Below are 26084 nucleotides of genomic sequence, written 5' to 3'. Positions count from 1 at the left end.
CTTTTTATCGGCTTGTTTTTACATTATCTTTAAAACTGAGATTGAATTGGCTAAAAAAGTTAGTTTATTATCAGTTGAAAAGTAATCCAGCGATGGACACCACTGATTACTTCGAAGCTCGACTTAAGGGAAATTAGTCGATAAAAAAGCAGTTGTGTTTACAAAATAGCTGATTTTAAGTTAGTTTTAAACCCGGTAATGTCCCTACAGGATTGGGACTAAGGGTAGTGACTACCTTAGTTTTTTATGTTCTTTTAAAAATTTTAAGTATTTCTGATGCAATGGAACCGCTAAGGGTGTAAGATTTATACAAAATAATATACAACTTCTACGACTTCTAATACTTAAAATGCAATATATTCATCTAATGCTTCCAACTAAACAAATTCTGAGTGCATACTGAAAATACTGAATATCTACAACAACTCTTGAAATTATTACATTTTTACTAAGAGTTGTAGTTGTCAAACAGTTTATTGTCCATTTTTAATCTCTTGAGGGTAATTTTGTGTAAACCATAGCAAGGGATACATAGATTTGAGTAGCTTTATTCTTCTCAATATTAAAATATTGCACAAGAGGGCACAGCATAAAATTGTTTTCTTAGAACACCCCTCAAATAAACAAAACCAACTGCTTAACTGATTAATTGTCAAAAATTTCAATCTCTAAGAAAAACAATAAACAAACAGTTAAGCTCTTTCATGTAAAAATTGGCCATGTGAATGAATATTAACACAAATTTTGGAAATTTGTTGATCTCCTCTTGGTTAGAACATTGGCAAAAAGAACAAGAACAACAACAGCAACAGAGAAAACCCCTGAAATTAAACTCTGTCCTCAACAAATCTCGGTAATACTTTTGTGGCACGACAATTTTCTTGTAAATTGAAATCCTCTAAAAGACAAGTCTACCAACACCACCATCACATTGTTTTATTGTTGTTGGAAATCAGATTTAAACCACCACAGGTTTTAAAATTGAGCCCAGCAGCAATAACAAAACAATACAACACAACTGAACTGAACTGAACGACCAACCAAAAAAGGAAAATCAAGTCTTCCAAAAACACCGCTACCCAGCAACGTAACAAACTCAAAAAAAAAATCCCCAAAAATCCATAAAGTATACATAAATATTTAATAAACCCGCAAAAGTGCGATTATATCAAAAAGTTGCGGTAAAAACTGTAAGACGAATACAAAAATGGCATAACACAAACACGCACACATACACACGTACCGACACAGCGGTACCCATCACGTTATAAAGCCTGAGAATTTCCTTTTTCTTTGTGTTTTGTTGTTGCTGTGACGATGAAGATGAAGCTTCGAGATGATTGTTGGCCACAACAGCAATCTCTGTCTCAAATGCCCCAGCCATCAGAAGGAAAGCATGGAAGATGAATATAAACAACAAGAACATCAACAACAGCGAAATAAGTAAGGCCTGTAAGCCTGACATTCACAGAAAAGAATCAAAATAAAAACACACACACAGCAGAAAAGTGAAACCCAACAACTACAACATTTACAGCATTGAAAACTCCTTATCGCCATTGAGCCGCAGCCGTTGTGACAGCAAACCCATTCCCTGCGTCTGTTTGTTTACCTGCCGCCGTGTACTGTAAAATAACTAGGCAAGTGTGTGAGTGTGCATGAATGCTGTACATTTGTAAATATAAACTTAAAATTCAACTTTGTGTCACAGTAAAATGAAGCACGACACACAACACAGCGTGTCTGTGGGATTGAATCGAGCACAAACGGAATAATATGAGAAGAAACGAAAAATGAACTTTTTGTCAGAAAAAAGAGAAAAAAAAAACAACAGAAAGGATTCAAAGAAACAAGCCATGTAACTTGACTTGTCTTCATATTTTACTGAGGTGTGGGACATAAATAATGGTAAAAAAACATGGCCGCAATAAGAACAAGTAAACAATCTTTAAGTTCGGCCGGGCCTAAGTTTTTATACTCTCTACCATAAACTATTCTGAAATAAAATTACATAATTAAATCTTTTTCCTGTCCAAAATGTTGGTTACAGAAGTTTCTTCACCGCCACATAACCCAAATGTCTGAATTAGGTCAGCAAATGTATCTTAAAATATTTTCAATCCCGCGCTAACTTTATATGGGAGCTATATCAAAGTGTAGACCTATGTTGATAATTTGCGGTGGAGAAGTTTTGCGACCACTGGGAACAGGTAGTTCGGTTAAATAATGCAGCTTAAACACTAAATATACGGAACATCGGGGGTGCCGTTATGTGTGGGCTATACCTAGATATGAATCTATGCGGACAATTTTTGGTTGAGAAGTTTTGCGACTGCAGTGGACCTCAAATGTCGAATTACGAGTAGTTCAGTCAACAAATTTTGCTAAACCCCTCAAAATACCGAAAATCGGGAGGTACCGTTACATGAGAACTATATCTTAATATAAACCCATGTTGACAATGTTTGGTGGGGAAATTCGCAGTTAGGAAAGAGAACCTCAAATGTCAAATTATTAGTTAGTTCATTCAAAAAATATAGCTACAAACCTCAAAATACCGAAAATCGGGAGGTACCTTAATATGGAGGCTATGCCTATACATGGACCTATGTTGACAATTTTTGTCCGCTGAGAATATCAAATGTTAAAATACAGCTAGTTCGGTTAAAAATTGTATCAAAATCCTCAAGATACCGAAAGTCGGGAGATACCTTTATATGGGGGCTATACCAAATCATGGACCTTCGTTGACAATTTTCGGTGGCGAAGTTTTGTGACTGCAGGAAACCCCAAATGTGAATTTGCGGGTGAGGAAGTGTTGTAACGGATAAGAACCTGAAAGATCAAATTGAAGATAATTCGATTAAAAATTGTAGCGAAAATCCCCAAAATACCGAAAATCGGCAAGTACCGTTATATGAGAGCTATACAAGATATAGCCCATCTTCTAACTTAACATACTTATGGAAAAAAACTAGGGTGTAAATATATATCGCTTTATCTCAATTTTTTGCGGCTGCTGGAGTGATATCAATTTATCCTGATCAAGGATATATATACTTTATATTGTCGGAAATGGTGGTGGAGATAAAAGCAAATTCATCTAAAGTTGACGACCTCCGTAAACGTGGCACACTGTCGCGAGTTCATATTAAGTGTGGCCAAAAATGGAACGAGTTGTTGTAGGTGCATCAAAACTGAGATGGTCGGTCCATGTTTTGGTATAGCCCCCATAGAACTGTACCACCCTGTTGTCAGTATTTTGAAAGTTCTAGTCATAATGACCAACCGAAATAACTGAAATTTGGGGGTTAGTCTTCAGCAGAGGTATGAAACATTCCAACTGAGAATTTTTTGGGTGTAGGTCAACGTTTTGATATAGCCCCCATAGAACGGTACCTGTCGATTATCGGTATTTTGAAGATTTTAGCCTCATGATTACACCGAAATTGCTGAAAATTGGTATTTACTCTTCGTTGGAGGCATTAATCATTCACCTTGAAATGTGTCTGCATAGGTCCACGCCTTCATTAGAGTGGTTTTAAGAAATCGATGTTGGATTTTTTTATGCGGCAATCTCCTAAAATGTTTCGTCATGTTAAAATATGTTAACACGTGCCACTGTGTAGAGCGATTTCTTTGAAATTTCTCAAAGGCGACATACAAATTTGTGTGGGACCAAAGGAAATTTTTCACAAAATCACTCTAGAGGCCACATTTATTGTCCAATCGATGCAAACAGTTCACCAGTTCTTTGTAGTGGCTAAGTAAGTAATCCTACAAAAAATTTTGAAAATCGATCAGATTTTAATTTTGGCTATATAAAGGGCCCTTGGAAACTTTGAGGCCCCAGTGGCAGGTGTTAACATATTCTGATTGAGCTCAAACTTTGGCAATCTTAATTTTTAATATGACTAAACATTTTAGGAGGGTGCCACATAAAAAAATCCGACATCGATTTTTCCCTAGCCTTCATATAGCCCCCATAGGATTGTACCTCCCGATTTTCAGTATTTTGGAGGTTTTAGCCTGATTATCACAACTCAATGGCTGAAAATTGGTATTAAGTCTTCGTTGAGGAAAGGGTATTATACGTTTGTTTTGGTAAAAATTCATGTAACACCGCGAAATATTCGTCGGAGACCCCCAATGTGCTATACCAATCTTCATATCTTGTCGAGATTAAGCGATTTTGAGATGTGTGTCCGTCCGTCCGTCCGTCCGTCTGTCCATTATAAATTGTATTCAAACTCCAGGCCGTAATTATGGACCGATCGTCACGAAATTATGATATGGCTTCACATCAGAATAGATCGCTATTTTAATTGGTGATGAACGTGAAATATTTAGCGGGTGAAATGGACCAAAAACATAATTTTTATCCGATTTTGTAGCGGCTCTGTAGGTCGCAATAATAGTCCGATTAACGCGAAATTTTAAATAAGGCAAGAGTATATGACAAGGAAGAAGCGTGCAGTTTGAGATGGCGATCATATAATATCTAGAGGGTTAAATGGACCACAACTTTTGTGTGAAAATTGTGAAATTTTTTAATATACAGTTTATATCTTTGTTCCTGAAAGACACATTCCTTCCTCGTGAGTTATATTTGGAAGGTGATCTCTTGACCTTTCCATTGATGCCAATTATGTTGATGCAAGTGATCAGATAACAGAGTTACAGCCTAATAAATCCAGTTTTTTGTTTGCTGTGTAGTAATTAACACTCTAGAGGTCACAATTATTGCTCAACAGCTAAGAAATTTTGCATGAGGTAAGAGTTTAGGTTGAAGAAACTGTCTATAATTTTGCATGATGATTTGATATTATTTAACGGGTGAAATAGACCATTACTTTTGTAAGAAAAATATACAAATTTTATTTTTGGTTCACATTTTAATTCCTGGAGGTATATACCGGCAAAGTAGCCTACATATGGGAAGATAACTACTGACCTTTCCCCCTGATGCTAATTTCAATAACGTGTCTGCTAGATAATGGGCCTACTGCCTAATATATAATGGGTTTTGTGTAGATAGCCACAATTTCCTCCCATGATACAAATTGTGTCTATCATGACAGAGAAATTTTCAGTTCAATTGTCCAATTGGATTTTTTATACAAATATTGCAGCATGGGGTCGCCTCGCCACCTATTTTATACCTCAGGATTTTGGGTAAATGGGATACATATAATACGATCAAAGATGTGCCTCATCGAAATTATGGTTTTAGACCCCAAGTATGTTTGGACGAAATTCGTTTTAGAATATTTGGAGTCTATTTAGCCCCGTCCGTTCATCTGTTTCTCTTACTGTCTAGCTGGCTGGTGCGCACGATAACTCTCAAGGGGATTTTCTGATTGGTCCAAACTTAGCACATCGTATTGTTTCATCCAGTCATGTATCAGGATGGAATATGGACTATGTCGGTCCCGTCCTTCGAGCAACTTCCACACAAAATTTGGGAAAAGTGCAGTTTAAGGACGCGTATCGGATCTATTTAAATTTTTTGAAGGAGGTTCTTTTCGCGGTCCCTATTGCAACGATACAATTTTTCCGGGGTAAGTCCATACTTCCTGAAATAATGGGCCAAAGGAGGGACAAGGGAGGATTCTCTTATACATATCAATGGATTCATAATAAGTTATTGATAGTTTTTATCGCCGAGTCCAAACAGCGTGTCCTAAGTTGCCAATTGTATAGACGTTTTTCATGGCTGAAGTACTCAGGAAATATCGCCAACATTACTAAGGGGTATTTTGCCACCGTTGAACATTTGATGTGGCCAGGCCTGGAAATCGGACCCGGATATTCAGCGTCCAAGGCGGTTGAACATAGCTAATTCCTAGAGGTTGTGGTGTAGGGTATCACATGGTCGGACTGTCCGACTATAGCTTTTGCTTACTTGTTTTAATTACATTTTTAAAATCTTTTATTTAAAGGAAGATTATTACGTACTTAATAAGACCACAGAAATAGGCTAAAGAGGGTATTTACACTTTGATACGACCAAAAATGTGCCTCATCGAAATAATGGTTTTAGATCCCAAGTATGTGTGTACGATATCCGTTTCAGACAATTTTGAGGCGATCTAGCAATGACCGTCTGTCTGTCTGTCTGTCTGTCTGTCTGCCTGTCTGGATTTTCTGGACCTTTTTGGGTCATTATCTAAGGAAGAATGGACTTGCCCACGAAAAAGATTACAACGTCGTAACAGGGGCCGCAAGTGCAACCTGCTGCATCACAAATTAATAAGATCAGAGAGGAGTTGTTAAACTATACTTTTTCCAATTTTTTGTGTGGGAGGTACCCAAATGGGCAAAGTTTGGCTCAATTCGGTTACTGCCTCCTAGAGTTATCATGCCCACAATCTTGGCGAAAAATTTTGAACCTTTGTGGGGGAGGTACCGGAAGGAGTGGACCGCATTTTTGGGGGGTGGGAAATTTCTTTTGGAGATGAAAGCTCTTTTTTCGCCGTAGGTCAAGTGTTTGAGATATCGCGCGATGAAGTTTTTGATTTTTCCCTATAGTACTTGGGGAAATATCACCATATCTCTGTTTGGCGTTGTTGTAGCTTCGTTTTGAGGTGACATGTCTTCAGTCAAATCGATTGGCGAATCTTTTTTAAAAATATTTCATTCTTTTAACTCAATGCCTTTCACGTCCTTTTCGTTCTTTATTTCTTGAACCGTAGTGAAAGTACCACAAGATGAGATTTTTCAGCATCTAAATATTCTTCAAAAATGTTGCTTAGACACAATAGATAGCGCAAGCCTACTCCGCTCAACTGACCCACATGCTGGAAGACGGCACTCCTTGTCCCGATAATGTGGAAGTGCAGTTGCAAAAAAATAGAAAACTAAAACGATCAGGAGTGTCGTAAGGCTACTGAGAAAGAGAATGCGGCAGGGCAACTCTGTAGTATTAAAAACCTGATCTCCAGATTTACTCCGGTTGATGAGAGAATTGCCACAATCCGTATATGAGTTAAATCAACGTGTTTTTTTCAGTATCATCTGCGCCCATGCCCCGACCGAAGAGAAAGATGAACAGACCAAGGATATATTGGGCGAGTGCTCAAAGAATTCATATATCACCCATGCCCAAGCCTACAATATTAATATTGTTCGAAGAGATTTTAATGCTAAAATTGGGAGCGAAAATGTCGTTGGTCCCATGGTCGGTAAGTTCAGCCTTCGACAACGAAATGAAGCTGATCGATTTTGCAGCTGCAAAAAGCATGGTAGTGAGCAGTATCAGATTCCAACACCTCGAAATAGACAAGGTTAGAAGGGAAAACGAGAAACCAGATCGAAAAGGTTGTGATACATGGAAGACTCTTTACCAGTGGCCGATCGATTCGAGGAGCGAACATCGATTCGGGTTATTCCCTCGTAGCAGCCATTTCCAATTAGCAGTTGTGGCAAAACTAAGATCTAACCCAGGACGGAAGCTGGATGTCGGGAAGTTCCCATCACAAAATATAGTACAAGCCCACTCGGCTCAACTGACCAATATGCTGGGGGAAGGCGCTCCTTGTCCCCATAATGGGAATATGGAGTAGCGGGGAATATTCCACCCTCTTCAAATTGCCGCAAAATATATACTTGGATACCAAAAACGTCCACCAAAGAAATCCATGGTACGACCAGGAGTAACCAAAGTCTACTGAAGAGAAGAACCGAAAAAGAGCAACCCTGCAGCAGTATTCACACGAATAGTCATGGAAAAATATCGGGAGAAAAGGAGAGAAGAGAAGCGTAGGAGCTCATGGGCTGCCTGCCAAACTATTCAAAACCGATGGTTATACTGATAAGAAGTATGCATTAGTAAAATGTGGATGGAGCACAAGAAAGGAGAAGAGACGTTTGTGAAAACTATAGAGTCATAAGTTTCAAGGCATAAGTTTAAGTTGCAAAGTACTGTCAGGCGTATTGTGTGAACGACTAAATTAAATAGTTTTTCCATAAATTGGGTCATAGCAATGCGGTTTTCGATCTGGCAAATCAACCTCCCCCAAATCCTAGAGATGACCCATGAAACCCAGATCGATACATACCACATATTCGTCAATTATAAAGCCGCCTTCGACAGCCCAATAAGGTTAAAGGTGATCTAAGCCAACTCTGAGTTTGTTCTTCCTGTAAAATTATTAAGATTATGCAGAACAGGTAAAAAAGTGTCAGTCGGCTTTGTCGACAGATATGTATATACCCTCAGCCAATGTGAAGTGAAACTTTCACCTACGGACATATCGAACGTAGTTAAGGTCTCTTCAGAATTTTGTGGCCCTTTTTGGACATTTGAACTTGCCGACACAAATGTGTATTAGAAATTAACTGCATTAAGACACAAATGTTGAACTTTTGTGGGGGAGGTACCCTTAGGGAGGACCGATATCGGCCATTTTAGAAGTTAAACTAAATTTTGACAAAATATTAGGAGATCCAAAGTTTGGACCAAATTGGTTGCCCCATTCAAGTGATATCGTCCTAGCATTTAAGTGACATTTTTTAATATTGGGGAGAAGTACGGGAAGTTGTGGACCGGTATTGCCCCATAAAACTAAGTTTGGATATAATATGACGAGGACCAAATGTTGGATCGACCGCTACATATGGTGACATAGGCGTTTTTTACACCTTTCGAGCTTTTTTCCCAAGAAATATGGACTTTCCCCTGAAAAACTTTTACCGTCGTAATGGAGGTGGCGAATGCAAATCGCTTCAACAAAAATCAAAGTGATTCGAAAGCAGGTCTTAAAGTGAACTTATCCGAAATTATGTGTGAGAGGTACCAGAAGGAGTAGACAAATATGGTCCATATTCTAACATGACCTATATCTGGTAGATATATTACATCGGTCACTCCCTTCAAGAGTTATCGTGCGCACAATTTTTTCGAACATTTTTGAACTTTTTTGGGGGAGGAGGTACCTGAACAAGTGGACCGATATGGCTTATCTTCGAAATTAAATTATGTTTGGACAAAACATTACGAAGGCCAAATTTTGGACCGAATCGGCAGATCCGTTCGAGAGTTATCTTGCGCTCTAACCACTACACATGATGTCATAGGGGCTTTTTGCATCTTTCAGACTATTTTCTCAGGTATTATGGACTTGCCTCTGATGAAACTTATACCGTCGTATGGGGACAGTGAATGCAAGGTGTTACAACAAAAATCAGAGCGATTAGAGAGCAGGTCCTAATCTGAACTTATCCGAAATTTTGTGTGGGAGGTACCCGAAGGAGGGGGCGAATGAGTCGATATTGGAACCTCATCTAAATCCGGCTACTTCCTTCAAGAGTTATCGTGCGCACAAATTTTCCGAATATTTTCGAACTTTTGTGGGGGAGGTACCGGAAGGAGTGGACCGATATAGCCCATCTTCGAACTTCAACTTAGTTTGGGCAAAACATTAAGAAAGCCAAATTTTGGACCGATCCATTCTAGAGTTATCGTGCGCTCCAGCCAGATAGACAGACAGACAGCCAGACAGACTGACGGACATTGCTTAATCAACTCCAAATTGTCTGAAACGGATTTCGTCCAAACATATTTGGGGTCTAAAACCATTATTTCGATGAGGCACATTTTGCGCGTATGAAAGTGTATATACCCTCGTTAGCATAAATGCTGAGGGTATAAAAACATGGGTTCCACCGTATTTCAATGTTAAGCAAGGGGTTCGGTTCCTAGGCCGGGCAGAAACACATACTTTCCAACGGTGACAAAATACCCCTCAGCGTAATTTAGGCGATATTTCCTGAGTATTCCAGGCATGTAAGACTTCTCTATAAGTGGTGTATAAGACACGCCGTTCGGACTCGGCGATAAAAAGTAAGTACCATATTATTCACCTTATATGAATCAGCGGCGTGCATTTATTGATATGAGAGAAGTTTCCAGTGTTCCATCGGAGATATGAATTGGAACATGTATATATTCAGACAAGGTGACAGTCTATCGTGTGACATATCTAACATCTTGCTGGGAAAGGTCATACGAGATGCAAGTGTGTACGCAACCAACTACAAAGGTAGCATAGCCCGATCAAAAAGAATCGTAACAGCCACTTTGGATAATTTGAAAAAAGTCTGCCAAAAGGAGATGGCAGAAAACGGTGATAGGACCAAGTCTATGGTATCAACACGCAAGACGTCCAGCAGATTCGGGTCAACTGTAGATGTCGAAATCCATAAATTTGAAGTAATTTATGACTTCTGTTACCTCTATACTGTCCAATAGATGGTACTTTGGTCTTAGAAAACAGTTTAAAAGTGAAGCCACCTCTCGTCAAACAAAAATTGCATGCTACCAGACACTGATACTACCCTTTCTAATATATGGATCCGAAGCATGGGTGGCAAGGCAGAACTTGCTGAGTTTAGGAGAAAAATTCTTCGAAGAATTTATGGACAAATATGAATGTAAATATCAGCGCCGTATGATGCACTAACTGTATCAGCCGACCTTCATCGATATGGTAAAACGTTTCGAGCTACAACGATTATGTTGGCTCGACCATATCAGAAGGATAAATAAAAATGTCCCCGCCAGAAAAGCATATAAAGACAAGCCACTTGACGGTATACGCCCCAATGGAAGAACAAAACTCCTATGGAAAGACCAAGTTAAAGATAATATAAGCAAAACACGGCATCTAAAGTAGAAGATCGGTGTGTTTATAAATCTATTCTTAGTTCAGCTTATGTAGCAATGCGTTCTGCTTAGAATAAAAGCCATCTACAAAGAAGAAACGTGACCAAATATTCGATCATAATTATTATTTCGCTAAAAGGCCCCGTATCATAACCTTCGTTCTGTCACAAAATACCACTAACCACTTCGATTCACCTTACCTCACAACACGATGAATATTATTCCGAAAGGCACAAAATATTACACAAAAATGATTTTAAATTATGCAAATGTTAAGGGATTAAATTAAACGCGACATTGTGTATACTACAGGTTTTCCATACCAATACCATATAGCAGCAGCGCAAACAGCAGGAATGGCAGCCTCCCAAAACCCCATCTCATCACCTTGTTTCGTTTCATGTTTTTGGTTATCGTTTCGTTTGTTTGCTTAAAAGTCTTAATGCAGTCACTTTGAGTCACTTTTGTATCCTTGTAAAGAGAGAGAACCCAAATACAGCACAGGGTTAGTCTTGGGTAAGTGTTAGTATGTGTAAGACTGACTGCTGGCTAAGTGGCTGTGACTGAGTGTGCAACATGCCAACCAACTAACCAAGCAGTCAGTCATTGAGTCAATCACCCAAACATAGACAGTAAACAAAAAAGAAAAAAAAAACAGGAACGACACGAACTACACAGAATGAACGAATGAACCAACAAAATCTTAGATAAGCGGAATAGATATAGTTGACTCTGTATAAGCAGAACCAACAAAACAGACGAACTTGTTTCCCCTTTAGTATTTTCCTATGTATTATGTATGAGTTAAGTAGCCTGGGTGTGGGAGCATTGCTTTAGAGCTAAGTAAGGTAAGAAAAACACGAAGAAAAAAAGTTTCCCAGCAGGTAATAAATAGATAAAAAGGTGTGACTTTATTTAATTGAATTAATTCAAAATAATTCACAGTCTAATAGCCCTGCAGTACAAACACACACAGTCAGTCAAGAAGCCCAATTGACAATTGTACAGGTTTTTGTCTAGCATTTAAGCTAAGTGGCGCCAAGATACCTTCCACGTTTATCATAAACAATTTAATATGTTAGGGAAAAAAGTAAAGTAAGAAAAATATTTATGTGAATACTATGCAGATTAGCTTGTGATTCCGTTGTTGATGTTACAGCCAATGAAAAAATATGTGGAGAGACAGCCAAAGTGTTTTTCCCCCGGGAAAATATTCATGTGTTGCGTTTTAATAAAAAAAGAAGTAACCAAAATACAAACCTCGAGTAGTAACAAGTATTACACTGTGCTACACCAAAATTATGCATGGGCTTTGATGTACCAATTCGGTTTTTGTTGTATTCTATGGAAGACGAAAATACCTTTGGTTTGTAGAGAAAAAAGCGAGGTTTCTTAGATTTGCAATTGCTAACGGCATAACTTATTTTTTTCGACAACGCATTTTATACTTTTTCTTTGGTTAAAAACAAGTAAAAACTGCGTTATGTTCGGCCGGGCAGAAGTTTTTTCACCCTCTTCCATGACTGTAATGAAATTAATATGGACAATTAGTAACTACAAAGCTATTTTTCTCCCTTAAGTAAAATTCCTTGGAGGAGAAAAATATCTTAACTGGTGATAATCACTTAATACTGATAATTTTCTGTATGGAGATTTTCTACCCATTGAGATTCCAAAATACCAAGTTACATGCTCTTCAGAAGGAAAATGTAGCAACACTCTTTAAAAGAGCCCATCGTTGTTCTTTCTATCCTCTAACTAAACACAATACCAAATTACAACAATTTCGATTCGAAAATTTGACAATAAACCCCTCGAAACACATAATACAGGGCAATACCGGTCCATGGGGGCTAGAACAAAACCCACATATATGTATGTGGTTTGTTTTTTGTGAGTAAGTTTTCTATGTTCTGTTTACACAAAATTCCAATTAAGAACCAAGCCTAAGGGGAATACATTTTTTATTGCTTAATTTATTAAAAGATAATAAATTTATCAGTTAAGAAATTCTGTGCCATTGACATAATCTCTTAAGTTCTGAACTCGCTTGCCCTAATTTGGTGGAGTTCTGGTATAGTGTTATTTCCTAGAAATAGGTTTCTTAGCGTCGCGAAGGCTGGGCAATGAGAGATAATGTTCCAACGTTTCGTCGTCTTCTCCGCATGCTCTGCATTCGCTGCTTTCTGCACAACCGATTTTGTGCAGGTGTGCTTGTAGCCCTAGGTGTCCTGTAAGGATGCCTGCCAGTCTACTAATGTCTTTTTTACTCATTTGAAGGAGTTCCTTTGTTTTATCCTCGTCTGGGTTTCCCCAGAGGATTTTTGTATTTGTCCCTTTCTGTTCAGTATTCCAGAGGGATGTATGGGCGTTTTCTGCCCATGCTTTTAACTCTAGACGCGCATTATCTAGGCTTAGCATTATCTAGGCTTAGCATTATCTAGGCTTATCGTAGCTTGCTCTCTGGCTTGCCTTGCCAAGGAGTTGGCTATCTCGTTACCCCTAATCCCTTTATGTCCTGGTACCCATATAATGTTAACAATACCATGGTGGGAGTAGTCGTTGATTGATTTTTTACACTGCAGGACAGTTTTTGATTTCACCGTCTTGCTTGTTATTGCTTTAATTGCTGCTTTACTGTCCGTTAGGATATTTACAGTGATTGGCCTTGTGTTAGCTTTAAACCAGTTCAGACACTCTGTGATCGCTCGGATTTCGGCCTGTAGGATCGTATTATGATCCGGCAGTCGAAGGGGGATTCTAGTTTCCTGGTCTTCGATATATAGATTCAGACCCGTTTGTACTTGAGCATATCGTTAGAGATGTTACTCTTTATCATGGTGTCGACCGTCCGTTTTATTGTTTTGAGTAAGAATGAAGTTAAACTTATCGGACGATAAGATTTTGGTATTGCATAACTTGACTTGCCGGGCTTGTGAATGAATACTACCCTTGCCTCTTGCCAGGCCAATGGAGTATTCGCAAAGTTTAAGCAAGCACTGAAAATCTCGACCAGATTGGACGAAATGTAGTCCACTTCCCTTTGAAGTAAAGCTGGGAAAATCTGGTCTGGACCCGCAGCTTTGTATGGTGAGAAGCTCATTATTGCTTCTTTAATCATCAAGTTGTTGATTTTTGGTGCTTCTTCTGATACATAAGCTATCTCCATCGGTGACACTGTGTGTGCCGTAGTACTCGACGGGAAGTGCTTTCTTATCAGAAGGCTAAGAGTTTCCTCGGTTGTGAGTGAGTTTTAGATAGAAACTTTTTAATTTTAGAGACGTCATTCACGCTATTCCGTTTGGCGTTTCTTGTCATATTGTTGTATTCTTTTAGTTTTGTTTGGTAGTTGTCCCAGAATACAACTGCTTTTTTACGTTTTGCCCTATTGTAAAGTCTTCGGACCTCTTTGCCTTTGTTACGAATTTTCCCTGTCATCCAGGGTTTTTCTTAGGCAGATTTCCTCTCTCGAAGTGGACAACTTTCTTCGAAAGACCTTACTAGATTTTTTGCAATGAATGTCTTGTGCGAGGATTGTACGAAAACTATGTGGCCTAGGCAGCACCGCGTGTTGCCGGGCGCCATTTGAAATATATTTGAAAAGTTTGACAGTTCTTAGCCTAATCGTACTCAGGACAGTTTGCCATACAGTTTGTTGTGTTGTTTACAGTGACTTGAAGAAAACCCTTTGCAAGAAATGGAATTTACCTGTGAACTGTTTCTCCCGATCATTTTTCACAATTATCGATTTGGATAAGCACGGCAAGAGTGTATCGATCGAATTAAATCTTTGTATGTCGATAAAGGGCCATCCTATATCACTACTAACCCAAAATAGGCCAATGTGCCAGAAAAAAATTAAGCCGTGCGTGAACGAATACTGCTAGATCGCCATGTCAATGCGAGCTCTCACACATCGATTCAAACCAGCGCTTGTTTGACCGGATAAAACGTGGAGTTGATGGGTCATCCGCCGTACAGCTCTGACTGGGGATCCAATGACTTCAGTTGATTCCAACATATTAAGAAAAAATACGTGGTCAACGATTTTCGTCGCCAGAAGATGCTGTAGAAGCGTTCAAAAATCATTTTTGGTGGCGTCTCAATCGGAGTGGAAGAAGTACTTCAACAATTCTTTTGTAAAAATCATGCTGAAGGCTACTTAAGAAAACAATAAAACTATATTTGAAGGTAAATATTCGCGTTTTCATTGTTAGGCCAGGTAGTTATCGTGCAGCCCTCGTGCTATAATGTGTTGTACCCCTGGCTAAAACTTTAAAAACATCACAAATCCATGAGTGCCGTTCTAAGAGGACTTTATAAAGACCTATCTCGACAACTTTCGAGTGAAAAATGTATACCCCGAAGACTAAATACCAAATTTCAGCCATTTCGGTGGGATATTGAGGCCACAACCTTGAAAATACCGAAATAAGAAGGTACCGTTCTATGGGGCTATATGAAAATGAGGCTAAAATCTTCAAAATACCGAAAATCGGGAGGTACCGTTCTATGGGGGCTATATGAAGACGTTGACGTATACCGACAAATTTTAGGTGAAAAGTTGTATAGAAAACCAAATCCAGCTATTTCTTAGACGACTGAATTCGACAGAATTCGCTACATTAAGCATAGTCTAAATCAGGGTCAGCACCATACTTTTCTATTGCATACTTTACTGGGTGTCATGGTGTGAGTGCATGCTTTTTTAATGGGTTGAATTGTGTGTATGGAGAGAGCAACGGTAAATGAGCGCACACGGGCGCCTAATCGCCTGACGCTGGTCTAAATGTACTGTTGACATTGGTACCTTGGTGCGTATGCTTGTTATTCAGTAGAAAAACCAGTAAGGAAAGGATCAAATGGGGCGGGGCCGACTATATAATACCCTACACCAATCTGAATATGTAAAATATAAATCGGAGCTATATCCAGATCTTAACCGATTTTGATATAATTTGGCACATTTATTTCCAGACCGAATTCAGTCACACATTCCAAATATCATTGAAATCGGACTTATATATCGTGTTTGGAGCTGAAAATACATGAAATCGGCCGAAAATATATATGGGTGCTATATCCAAATCTGAACCGATTTCGATATAATTTGGCACATTTATTTCTAGACTGAATTCAGTCACACATTCCAAATTTCATCGAAATCGGAAATATATAGCGTGTTTGGTACAGAAAATACGTGAAATCGGCCGAAAATATATATGGGAGCTATATCCAAATCGGAACCGATTTCGATATAATTTGGCACACTTATTTCTAGACCGAATTCAGTCAAACATTCCAAATTTCATCAAAATCGGACGTATATAGCGTGTTTGGTGCAGCAAATACGTGAAATCGGGCGAACATATATATGGGATCTATATCCAAATCTGAACCGATTTCGATATAATTTGGCTCAATTTAAGTGGCGAAATTTCGTGGCCACTGGGAACCACATATGTAAAATTTCAGCTAGTTCAAGCAAAAAATGTGGCTAAGATCCCTAAAATACCTTAAATCGGGAGGTATCGTTATATGGGGACTATACCGAACCGTGGACCTATCTTGACAATTTTTAGTGGAGCAATTTCGCGGCCATTGGGAACCTCAAATGTAAAATTTCAGCTGGTTTGGGCAACAAATGCGGCTAAGATCCTTAAAATACCTTAAATCGGGAGGTACCGTTATATGGGGGCTATACCAAAACTTGGACCGATATAGCCCATCTTCGAACTTGATCTTCCGACGGCTAAAAAAATGGTATTCTCCAATTTTCAGCGAAATCGGTCAACAAATGCGACCTGTATGTTGCGAACGGACGGACGGACGGACATGCATAAATCGACTCAGAAAGTGATTCTATGTATATCCCTAGAAGGAACTATGGGTCTATCTCGCTTCCTTTTTTATGTTACATACAAATGCACTAACACATAACACCCCTTACCACATAGTGGTGTAGGGTATAATTACAACTACATACCATCATACGCGCCAGGTTCCAATGATAGTATTTTTCACCGATTGAATAGTTGTTTTATACCCACAGCGTGCTAACGAAGGAATGATTTTAGAACACAAGTATATTTGAACGAAATCCGTTTCAGACAATTTGGAGTCAATTTAGCAATGTTCCTCCGTCTGACGCACGATAACTGTCGAACGGATTAACCGACTTTCGGAATATTTTGTCCAAACTTAAATTAAGTTCGAAGATGGGCCATATCTTTCCACTGCCTCGGGTACCTCCTCCACTAAGGGTCAATTTTTTCGCAAAAATTAAGTGCACGATAACTCTCGAAGGGGCTAACAATACTTGGCATATCGTAATATTTGAACCAGACATAGATCAGGTTGGCCTCTATCGGTCGACTCCATCGGGTACCTCCCACACAAAATTTTGGAAAAGTGAAGTTTAAGCCCCTCAAATCGTTTTTTTTTTATGTAACAACTTGTATTAGCTGCACCCAGGCTTGACATTTGAGGTCCCTACAGTCAGGCAATATCATCACCAAAAATTGTCAAATGAGGTTCATATTTTGGTATATATACCCCATATAACGATAGTTGTGACAAAACATATAAACAATAAACGGTTAGCATAGATTTAAAAAATTTAGTATTTATATTGAGTAATGAAATAATTGCATTACAAAAGTATTTTTAGAAAAAATTAATGAATAATTGCCCTTTTTTGGCCTTTAGGTGTGTCGAGCAATTTAGCTGCATTTGTTGATCGACAGGTCCACACGTCTATATAGCCCCCATATAAAGTATAGTCCGATTGAAGGCATTTTTAGATATACTTTCTTATTTAGGCTTTTGTATACCCATGGCCAAAACCTAAAACTAATTATTATACCCTCCACCATAGTATGGAGGGTATATTAAGTTTGTTTTTCCGTTTGTAACGCATTGAAATACTCATTTGCGACCCTATAAAGTATATATATTCTTGATCAGGGTAAAATTCTAAGTCGATCTGTGCACGTCCGTCCGTCCGTCCGTCTGTGGTAATCACTCTAGCATCCACAAAAATGGAGCTAGGACGCTGAAATTTTGGGAAAATGCGTCTTTTGTTTGCAGGCAGGTCAAGTTCGATGATGGGCTATATCGGTCCACGTTTTGGTATAGCCCCCATATAACGGTACCCCCCGATTTACGGTATTTTGACGTTTTTAGCTACATTTTCAGACCAATTTAGCTATAATTTGACATTTAGGGTTCTTAAGTGTCAGTAAACTTATATAACAAAACTTGTGGGCATAGGTCCACGTTTTGGTATAGCCCCCATATAACGGTACCCTCCGATTTACGGTATTTTGACGTTTTTAGCTACATTTTCAGACCGATGTAGCTATAATTTCACACTTAGGGTTCTTAAGTGTCAATAAACTTATATAACAAAAGTTGTGGACATAGGTCCACGTTTTGGTATAGTCCCCATATAACGGTACCCCCCGATTTACGGAATTTTTCCGTTTTTAGCAACATTTTCAAAACGATTTAGCTATTATTTGACATTTAGGGTTCTGAAGTGTCAATAAACTTACATAACAAAAGTTGTGGACATAGGTCCACGTTTTGGTATAGCCCCCATATAACGGTACCCCCCGATTTACGATATTTTGACGTTTTTAGCTACATTTTCAGACCGATTTAGCTCTTATTTGACATTTAGTGCTCTTAAGCGTCACTTAACTTATATAACAAAACTTGTGGACATAGGTCCACGTTTTGGTATAGCCCCCATATAACGGTACCCCCGATTTACGGTATTTTGAAGCTTTTAGCTACATTTTCAGACCGATGTAGCTATAATTTAACATTTAGGGTTCTTAAGTGTCAATAAACTTATATAACAAAAGTTGTGGACATCGGTCCACGTTTTGGTATAGCCCCCATATAACGGTACCCCCCGATTTACGGTATTTTGACGTTTTTAGCTACATTTTCAGACCGATTTAGCTCTAATTTGACATTTAGGGCTCTTAAGCGTCACTAAACTTATATAACAAAACTTGTGGACATAGGTCCACGTTTTGGTATAGCCCCCATATAACGGTACCCCCCGATTTACGGTAGTTTGACGTTTTTAGCTACATTTTCAGAACGATTTATCTATAATGTGACATTTAGAGTTCTTAAATGTCAATAAACTTATATAACTAGTGGACATAGGTCCATGTTTTGGAATAAATTCATATAACGGTACCTTGGTATAACGGATTCCGGTATCCCCATGTAACGGATTTTCGGTATTTTGAGAATTTTACCTACAAGTTTTAACCGAATTATCTGTAATTTGAACATTTGACATTTGAAATTCTTAGTGGTCACCACACTTCTCCACCAAAAATTGTCAAGAAAGGTCGATGTATTGATAATGCTCCCATATAAAAGTACCTCCCGATTTTCAGTAATTTGATGATTTTAACTACAATATTAAACCGAACAAGCAGTAATTTGACATTTGAAGTTCTTAGTAGTCACAACACCTCTCCATAAAAAATTTTCAACATAGGTCCATGTTCGGATATAGCTTCCATATAACGGTACCTCCCAATTTTCAGTAATTGGCAATTTTAGCTAAAATTTTTAACCGAACTAACTGTAATTTGACATTTGAAGGTTGTAGTGGTCACCACACATCTGCATCAACAATTTTCAACATAGCCCCAATATAACGATACTTCCCCATTTTCGGTACTTTGAGGATTTTACTTAAAATGTTTAACCGAACGTAGGTCCATGTTTTGGTATAGCCCCAAAACAAACCTCCCGATTTTCCGTACCTTAGCTTTATTTTTTGGACGAACTTTCTGTAATTTGAAATTTAAAAGCCAACAAAAATTGTTCACAAAAAGTTCATATTTTCGTATAGCCCACATACCTCCGAACTAGCTGATAATGACATTTGAAGTTCCCACGTTATGTACCGATTTTCGGTATTTTGAAGATTCTAGCTACAATTTTTAACGGAATTAGGAGTTATTTGACATTAAAGGCTCCCATCAAAAACTGTCAACATAGGTCCATGTTTTATTATAACCCCTATATAACGGTACCTCCCAATTTCTAGCCCACCAAAAATTGTCAACATACATAGTTAGATATAGACACCATAAAAAAGGGCCTACCGAATGAAACATTTTATGTGCATTATCTGACATTTTAACGTACCCACTTAAAGTTGGGGACAGGAATGAAAACTAATTATTCCATTTTAGTTCAGAATATTTTATGGTGGAGGGTATGAAAAGTTCGGCCCGGCCGAACTTAACGCTTTTTACTTGTTTAATTTTAGTTCAGAATATTGGTCCTCCCGAAGTTAATGATTTTTATACCCTACACCACATTGTGATAAGTCTTTGTCTGTGGTAAGTCTTTGTGTATTTGTATGTATGTTACATACAAAATAAAGCGAGATGGACCCATACTTCCTTCTAGGGATATGCATAGAATCACTTTCTGTGTCGACTTATGAATGTCCGTGTGTCTGTCTGCCGTATGTTCCTGTATTTTTGTAATCAAAGTACAGGTCGCATTTATTTTCCGATTAAAATAAAAATTGGGGAAGATCACGAAATCAATTTATTTTGGAAAAAAATCAGTATAAAATGTGATTTAGCTCCCATATATATTTTAGACCTGTGTACTATAGGTAATTTCGCCTGTTTTGGAGGCAAAAATTAATAGCCGTGGAGTTAAGGGCTTTTTATACATTTTTATTGGTTTATATGCAAAAGTAAGATAAAACAAAGTATTACACAGTAAAATTCGAATATAGCGAACATCGGTTATAAGAAACTACGTTTATAGCGAACAAAGATTTGTGTTTCCAAACAATTTTTCTTAATATTTGTACACACATTCAACTTCTCAAAAAGGCCACGATTATAACGAACAAAAATTGTTACCCCGCGAGTAGAATTTTGTACAATTTGTTAGAATAGTACAAGCGGATAGCGACGAATTTAAGCACTGTTTCAAATATTTTAACACATGATATTTATAGATAAGCTTTAATACGAAATTTACAGATGAACACGTTTATAACGAACGCCGGATATAACGAACGAATTTTCTTTTTCCTACCCCCTAATCTCATTTTACATTTTTTATTCATTCTAACCCAATGAACGCGGTTAACACAGAAGAAAAACGGTTATAATTAACTAAAGTAATGATCCGCCAAAACATTTTTATAAACATTGATATGATTAAAATATTGATTCGCGAAGAGTTCTTTATAAACATTTTTGTTTTAAAGGACCAAATAATTCACGCTATCATGATCCCTAGTTAGAACGTATTACGGCTATAATTAACAAAAATGTTGACCACAGCACGTCTGTACATTTTTACAACACATGGTGAATATTTCTTTAAAGAAAATTTATTTTTAGTTTAAATCGGATGCTTTTTTCTAACCGCCTGTTCATGTATGTCGCACGGAAAGCTGTACGAAAGGAAAGCAGTCGCTCGCTTCCGTCTAAAAATGCGTTCATGTATTTCGCAAACTATCGTTGCGACTGCCGTTACGTATCCTATATGAAATACTACTAATTTGAATGTACATTTGTACAACTATGTTCCATAAATGAGAGCCAAATGAGAAATGAAAACAAAATCCACATATACATACAAATATTGGAATATGTGTGATTTGTTTTGTTTGAAAAAAAAAAATGTGTCGGTATTTTGAATTATTTTATTTAATTGATTTCTTCAAAATAATAAATGAAGCCGCCATTGAAACGTGTCTGTAAAATTTTTATTTTGTTTCAAGAATGTGTTGCATAAATTTGTTTTAAGATTTTCGGTGTTATTCGCGAGTTTACGTTCTACTCGGCAGCTACAAAGCAAGTGAGTGATTTTGACATTCTCTTTCTATAAGAGACAGTCCTTTCGAAATACATAAACCCAAATTTAATGGAAAAGTGTACGTTTACGTGTTATTTCGTATGGCTTGTCGGTCGCATAGATTTTCGTTTCGAAGGTGTTTACATGAACAGAAAATGATTTTTTTTCCACTTCCGAAGCGCAAGAAACCTTTCGGTCGACATACATGAACAGGCTGTAATACTTCCTTCACCAAACAAAAAATTAAAAAAAAAATATTTTTCTACAAGGGGGGCACCTTCAAAAAAGTTATATAACTCAAAAAACTCAAAAAAATGTCGAAGAAAATTATTTCTTAAGACAGAAACTACACACCGCCAGCATACCACTGAATATCATATGTATGTATTTGTTTATTACCAAACTCTTACAAATTGCGTTTGAATTCTACTCTGAGTTTTAATCTTTTTTAACATTTTTTGTTTTGTCTTCGAAATTTTGATTTTAACTTCAAATTATATCGCGAGTTGTGCATATTTTTGAAAACGAATTGCACATCCATAGAATTTGACATGTTCCTTCTTCGAATCAAACTAGAAAACTCGCGTTATTAGAAGTGAAAAAAACGACTTTTTGCCTAAAAAACTGTCCAAATTACCTATAGTGCGGTGTTGAGTTATTTGGTGCACCAAACATTTACCAAACGTTTACGAAATAATATTGAAATCGGCTCAGATTTGGAAAAATCTCATATATCAGGAAAAATGTCTAAAATTGTCTTTTTCATTTCAAAAAAAAATCAAAAAAAATTTTGATACTACATCAATGATTTTTGGTACATAGATTAAGAAAAAAATCAGCATTCCAAATCTGTTTTCGTTACTAACTTTGATCGTTGCGCGCAAAAGATATGACCGTTTTAATTATGATAATTAGAAAAAATTCTAAAAAAATCGCGGCTTTATATAGGTAGCTGTTATATCCTATTATCGTTAACTGAATTCGTAACCTTTGCGATGATGCAAAAAATAATCGCGAAGTCTCAATAGATTCGCGAAAAATCAAATTTGTTAAATAATTTCACGTATTTACAAACATATTTTTGAAACAATTGCGGTCATACTTACGAAAAATAAATAAAAAAATTATAACAGCATCCAGACATTTTGAGGAATAAAATGAAACCTAAGTTGTGAAGGTTGGAGCTATAGTATTCATGTTATTTGCAAAAATACGAAGAAAATATTACGAAAACATTAAAATCATATTATTTTAATTTTATTTTTTTATGGTTTTATAGGAAAAGTTGGAGAAAAATTGTTTGAGTTCTTCGGCATTTTCGTCAAAAATTTCACGCAATAATGACCATATTCCGTTGTAATAAATTTTTCGCTTATAGTTTTCCTATTGGATAATATTATTAGAACCTTATATTAAATTACAAGGAATTCCAATTGTGGCTTAACGTTAAAATAATGTTGTATTGAATATTACAACATTTGAGAGGCATATAAACCGCGTAATTATGAAAATGACATGATGCGCATCCGATTTTCCAACACAGCGAATCAATCCCTCTTGTTTGATGTACAGTTTGTCAAATTCTATTTGGCGGTCACGATGTAGCATCTGCTGCATATTAGGGTGCAAAATACAGTAAAATGGTCATAATTTCCGCGAAGCTCATTTACATTTTATGCGCATCCGATTTCAATAATCACCATTAAAAAATACATCATTCTATGCCGTTTCAATGCAATCCATCAAGAACCGTGGATGTAGCATCGCACTCTACTTTTAGAAAAAATCTATTATGTCTCTGGATTTACGAGAGTTTTTAAATATCTGTTTTCGCTCAGTTTAAACACGCGTATCGATCTATTTATTTAAGTAGAACTGACACATCCAAAACGCGTTTTAATATGCGATATTTTCAAAATAATTTTTTGCAAATTTTCGAAATTTGAGGGGTATCATATCCGCCGATCTAGTGGGTGGATTTTTACGAGTCGTGGCTTGTTAGACTCGGAACGTAAAAAAACTAAATTTACGCGGGTTTCCACGGAAATCGAATGACGTTTGTAAATTTTAAACCAAAAAAATAGGTTTTTGAGAAAAATTTACGCACAAAAATTTCGTGTTTGGGCGCAGATTACTGTGATCCTGTGAGGGCTACACCCTCATGTTATACATTAAAAAATGCGAAATCGCGAGTACTACAATCAAATAATGAGCTTTCAGGGAAACCCAGCTGCGCGTCCCGATTAGAGCAAAAATTCAAAAAACCCCATTTTTCAGGTTTCAAAATGTCAGCATCCGTTTGAGGTAGATACAGTGGATATATGAAAAAATGATACAGTAGAAACTTCAACTCTGAAGTGTGCTCTTTAACTTCTCCTTTGATCATTAATCTCTACATTGTGTTGTAAAACCACTAATTGGAAAATAACGTAATGAAACTCGTTTATTTCAAAGTTTTTTTCCGATTTTTTTACATTACTACGACCACAGCTTCCGCTGAAATTATTATTTTAAGAAACCCCTCGGTGAATTGGGCTAAAACAGTTTATTTTGCCGAAATGTGGTCAAAAGTTATGGTATAGTAAAACTGATATGTAGAACTGATCAGTTTCAACATAAGTTAATTTTCTACAAAAAGCTTGATATACATTTTCGCCCAATTTGATGTATTTGATGCACCAAATATGTATATACATATATTTACTATGGTGTAGTGTACTATATAGTAGGCTCCGCCCGTCTGTGATCTTTTCCTTACCTGTTTCATTTGGTGGAGGGTATGTTAAGTTTGTTTTTATGTTTGTAACACATCGAACTAATCATTTGCGACCATATAAAATATTAAAATTCTTGATCAGGATAAAATTCTAAGACGATCTAGCCATGTCCGTCTGTCTGTCCGTCCGTTGTTATCTCTCTACCGTTCTCAATAATTGAGCCCCCATAACGGTACCTCCCGATTTTCGGATTTTGTGGATTTTTACTACATTTTTGACCGAACTTCCTGTAATTTCACGCTCCCCGTGGTCATTAAACATATCCAGTATAGCCCCCATATAACGGTACCTCCCCATTATCGGTATTTTGAGGATAATAACTAAAATTTTTGACCGAACTACCTGTAATTTGACAGTTGAGGTTCCTAGTAATCTCAAAACATCTCCACCAAAAACTGTCAACATAGGTCCTTCTGTAGGTATATACCGATTTTCGGTATTTTGTGGATTTTAACTACACTTTCTGACAGAACTACCTGTAATTTCATGTTTGGGGTTTCCAGTGGTCATAAAATATCTCCACTAAAAACTAACAACTTAGGTCCATGTTAAGGTATAGCCCCCTATATAACTTATATAGCCCCATAGGTTCCCTACCGATTGAATAAATTTTTTATGCTTTTTTACCTTATTTTGGTATCAGTGGTCATAAATATCTCCGCCTAAAATTGTGGACATTAAAGAATATAATTATTCCGTTATAGTTCAGAATATTTTATGGTGGAGGGTATAAAATTTCTGCCCGGACGAACTTAACGCTTTTTATACCCTCAGCATTTACGCAAACGAGGGTATATACACTTTCATACGGACAAAATGTGCCTCATCGAAATAATGGTTTTAAACCCCAAGTATGTTTGGACGAAATGTGTTTCAAACAATTTCGTAATATTTTGTCCAAACATAGTTTAAGTTCGAAGATAAACCATGTCGGTCCACTCCTTCAGGTACCTGCCTCACAAAAATTCAAGAATTTTCGGAAAAAATGTGCGCTCGCTAACTCTTGAAGGGAGTGACTGATGTAATCCACACTCTCCACATCCTAATATATCTACCAGATACAGATCAGGTTCGAATATGGACTATATTTGTCCACTCCTTTGGGTACCTCCCACACAAAATTTCGGATAAGTTCACTTTAAGACCTGCTCTTTGATTTTTGTTGAAGCTATTTGCATTCGCTAACTCCATTACGACGGTAAAAGTTTTTTCAGGGGCAGGTCCATATTTCTTGGGAAAACATCCCGAAAGGTGTAAAAAGCCCTATGTAACCATAAGTGGCTCTCGAACTGTTCTACCGATTTGGTGCCACATTTGGTATTCGTCATATTTTATCCAAACATAGTTTCATGCTGCACTACCGGTCCCCAACTTCCGGTACTTCTCCCCAATATTTAAAAAATGTCACTAAAATGTTAGGACGATATCACTTGAATCGTGCAACCAATTTGGTCCTAATTTTGGGTCTCCTAATATTTTGTCAAAATTTAGTTTAACTTCTATCCATATCGGTCCTCCCTAAGGGTACCTACCCACAAAAGTTCAACATTTGTGTTAATTTCTAATCCACATTTTTTTCGGCAAGTTCAAATGTTGAAAAGGGCCACAAAATTCTGAGGAGACGCTAAATACATTCTATCTGTCCGTAGATGAAAGTTTCAATTCACATTTTCGGAGGGTATACCTCTGTCGGCAAAGCCGACGGACACTTTTTTACTTTTTTTTTTGATAGGGATGTGTTACTAACCCGATGCCCAACCCTAGTAAAAGCG

General features: G+C 37.3%; 1 protein-coding gene across 1 annotated transcript in view; it reads left to right on the top strand.

The window, feature by feature from the left end:
- Positions 1 to 26084, top strand: part of beat-IIIa (beaten path IIIa) — a 442078-nt gene that overhangs the window by 182403 nt on the left and 233591 nt on the right. The window lies entirely within an intron of this gene.

This window comes from Musca autumnalis, unplaced genomic scaffold (genome assembly GCF_047663935.1).
Source record: "Musca autumnalis isolate F117 unplaced genomic scaffold, ASM4766393v1 scaffold_2, whole genome shotgun sequence".
Lineage (NCBI taxonomy): Eukaryota > Metazoa > Arthropoda > Insecta > Diptera > Muscidae > Musca > Musca autumnalis.
The sequence above is the reverse complement of the archived record's forward strand: the minus strand, read 5'-3'. Positions and strand labels throughout refer to the sequence as shown.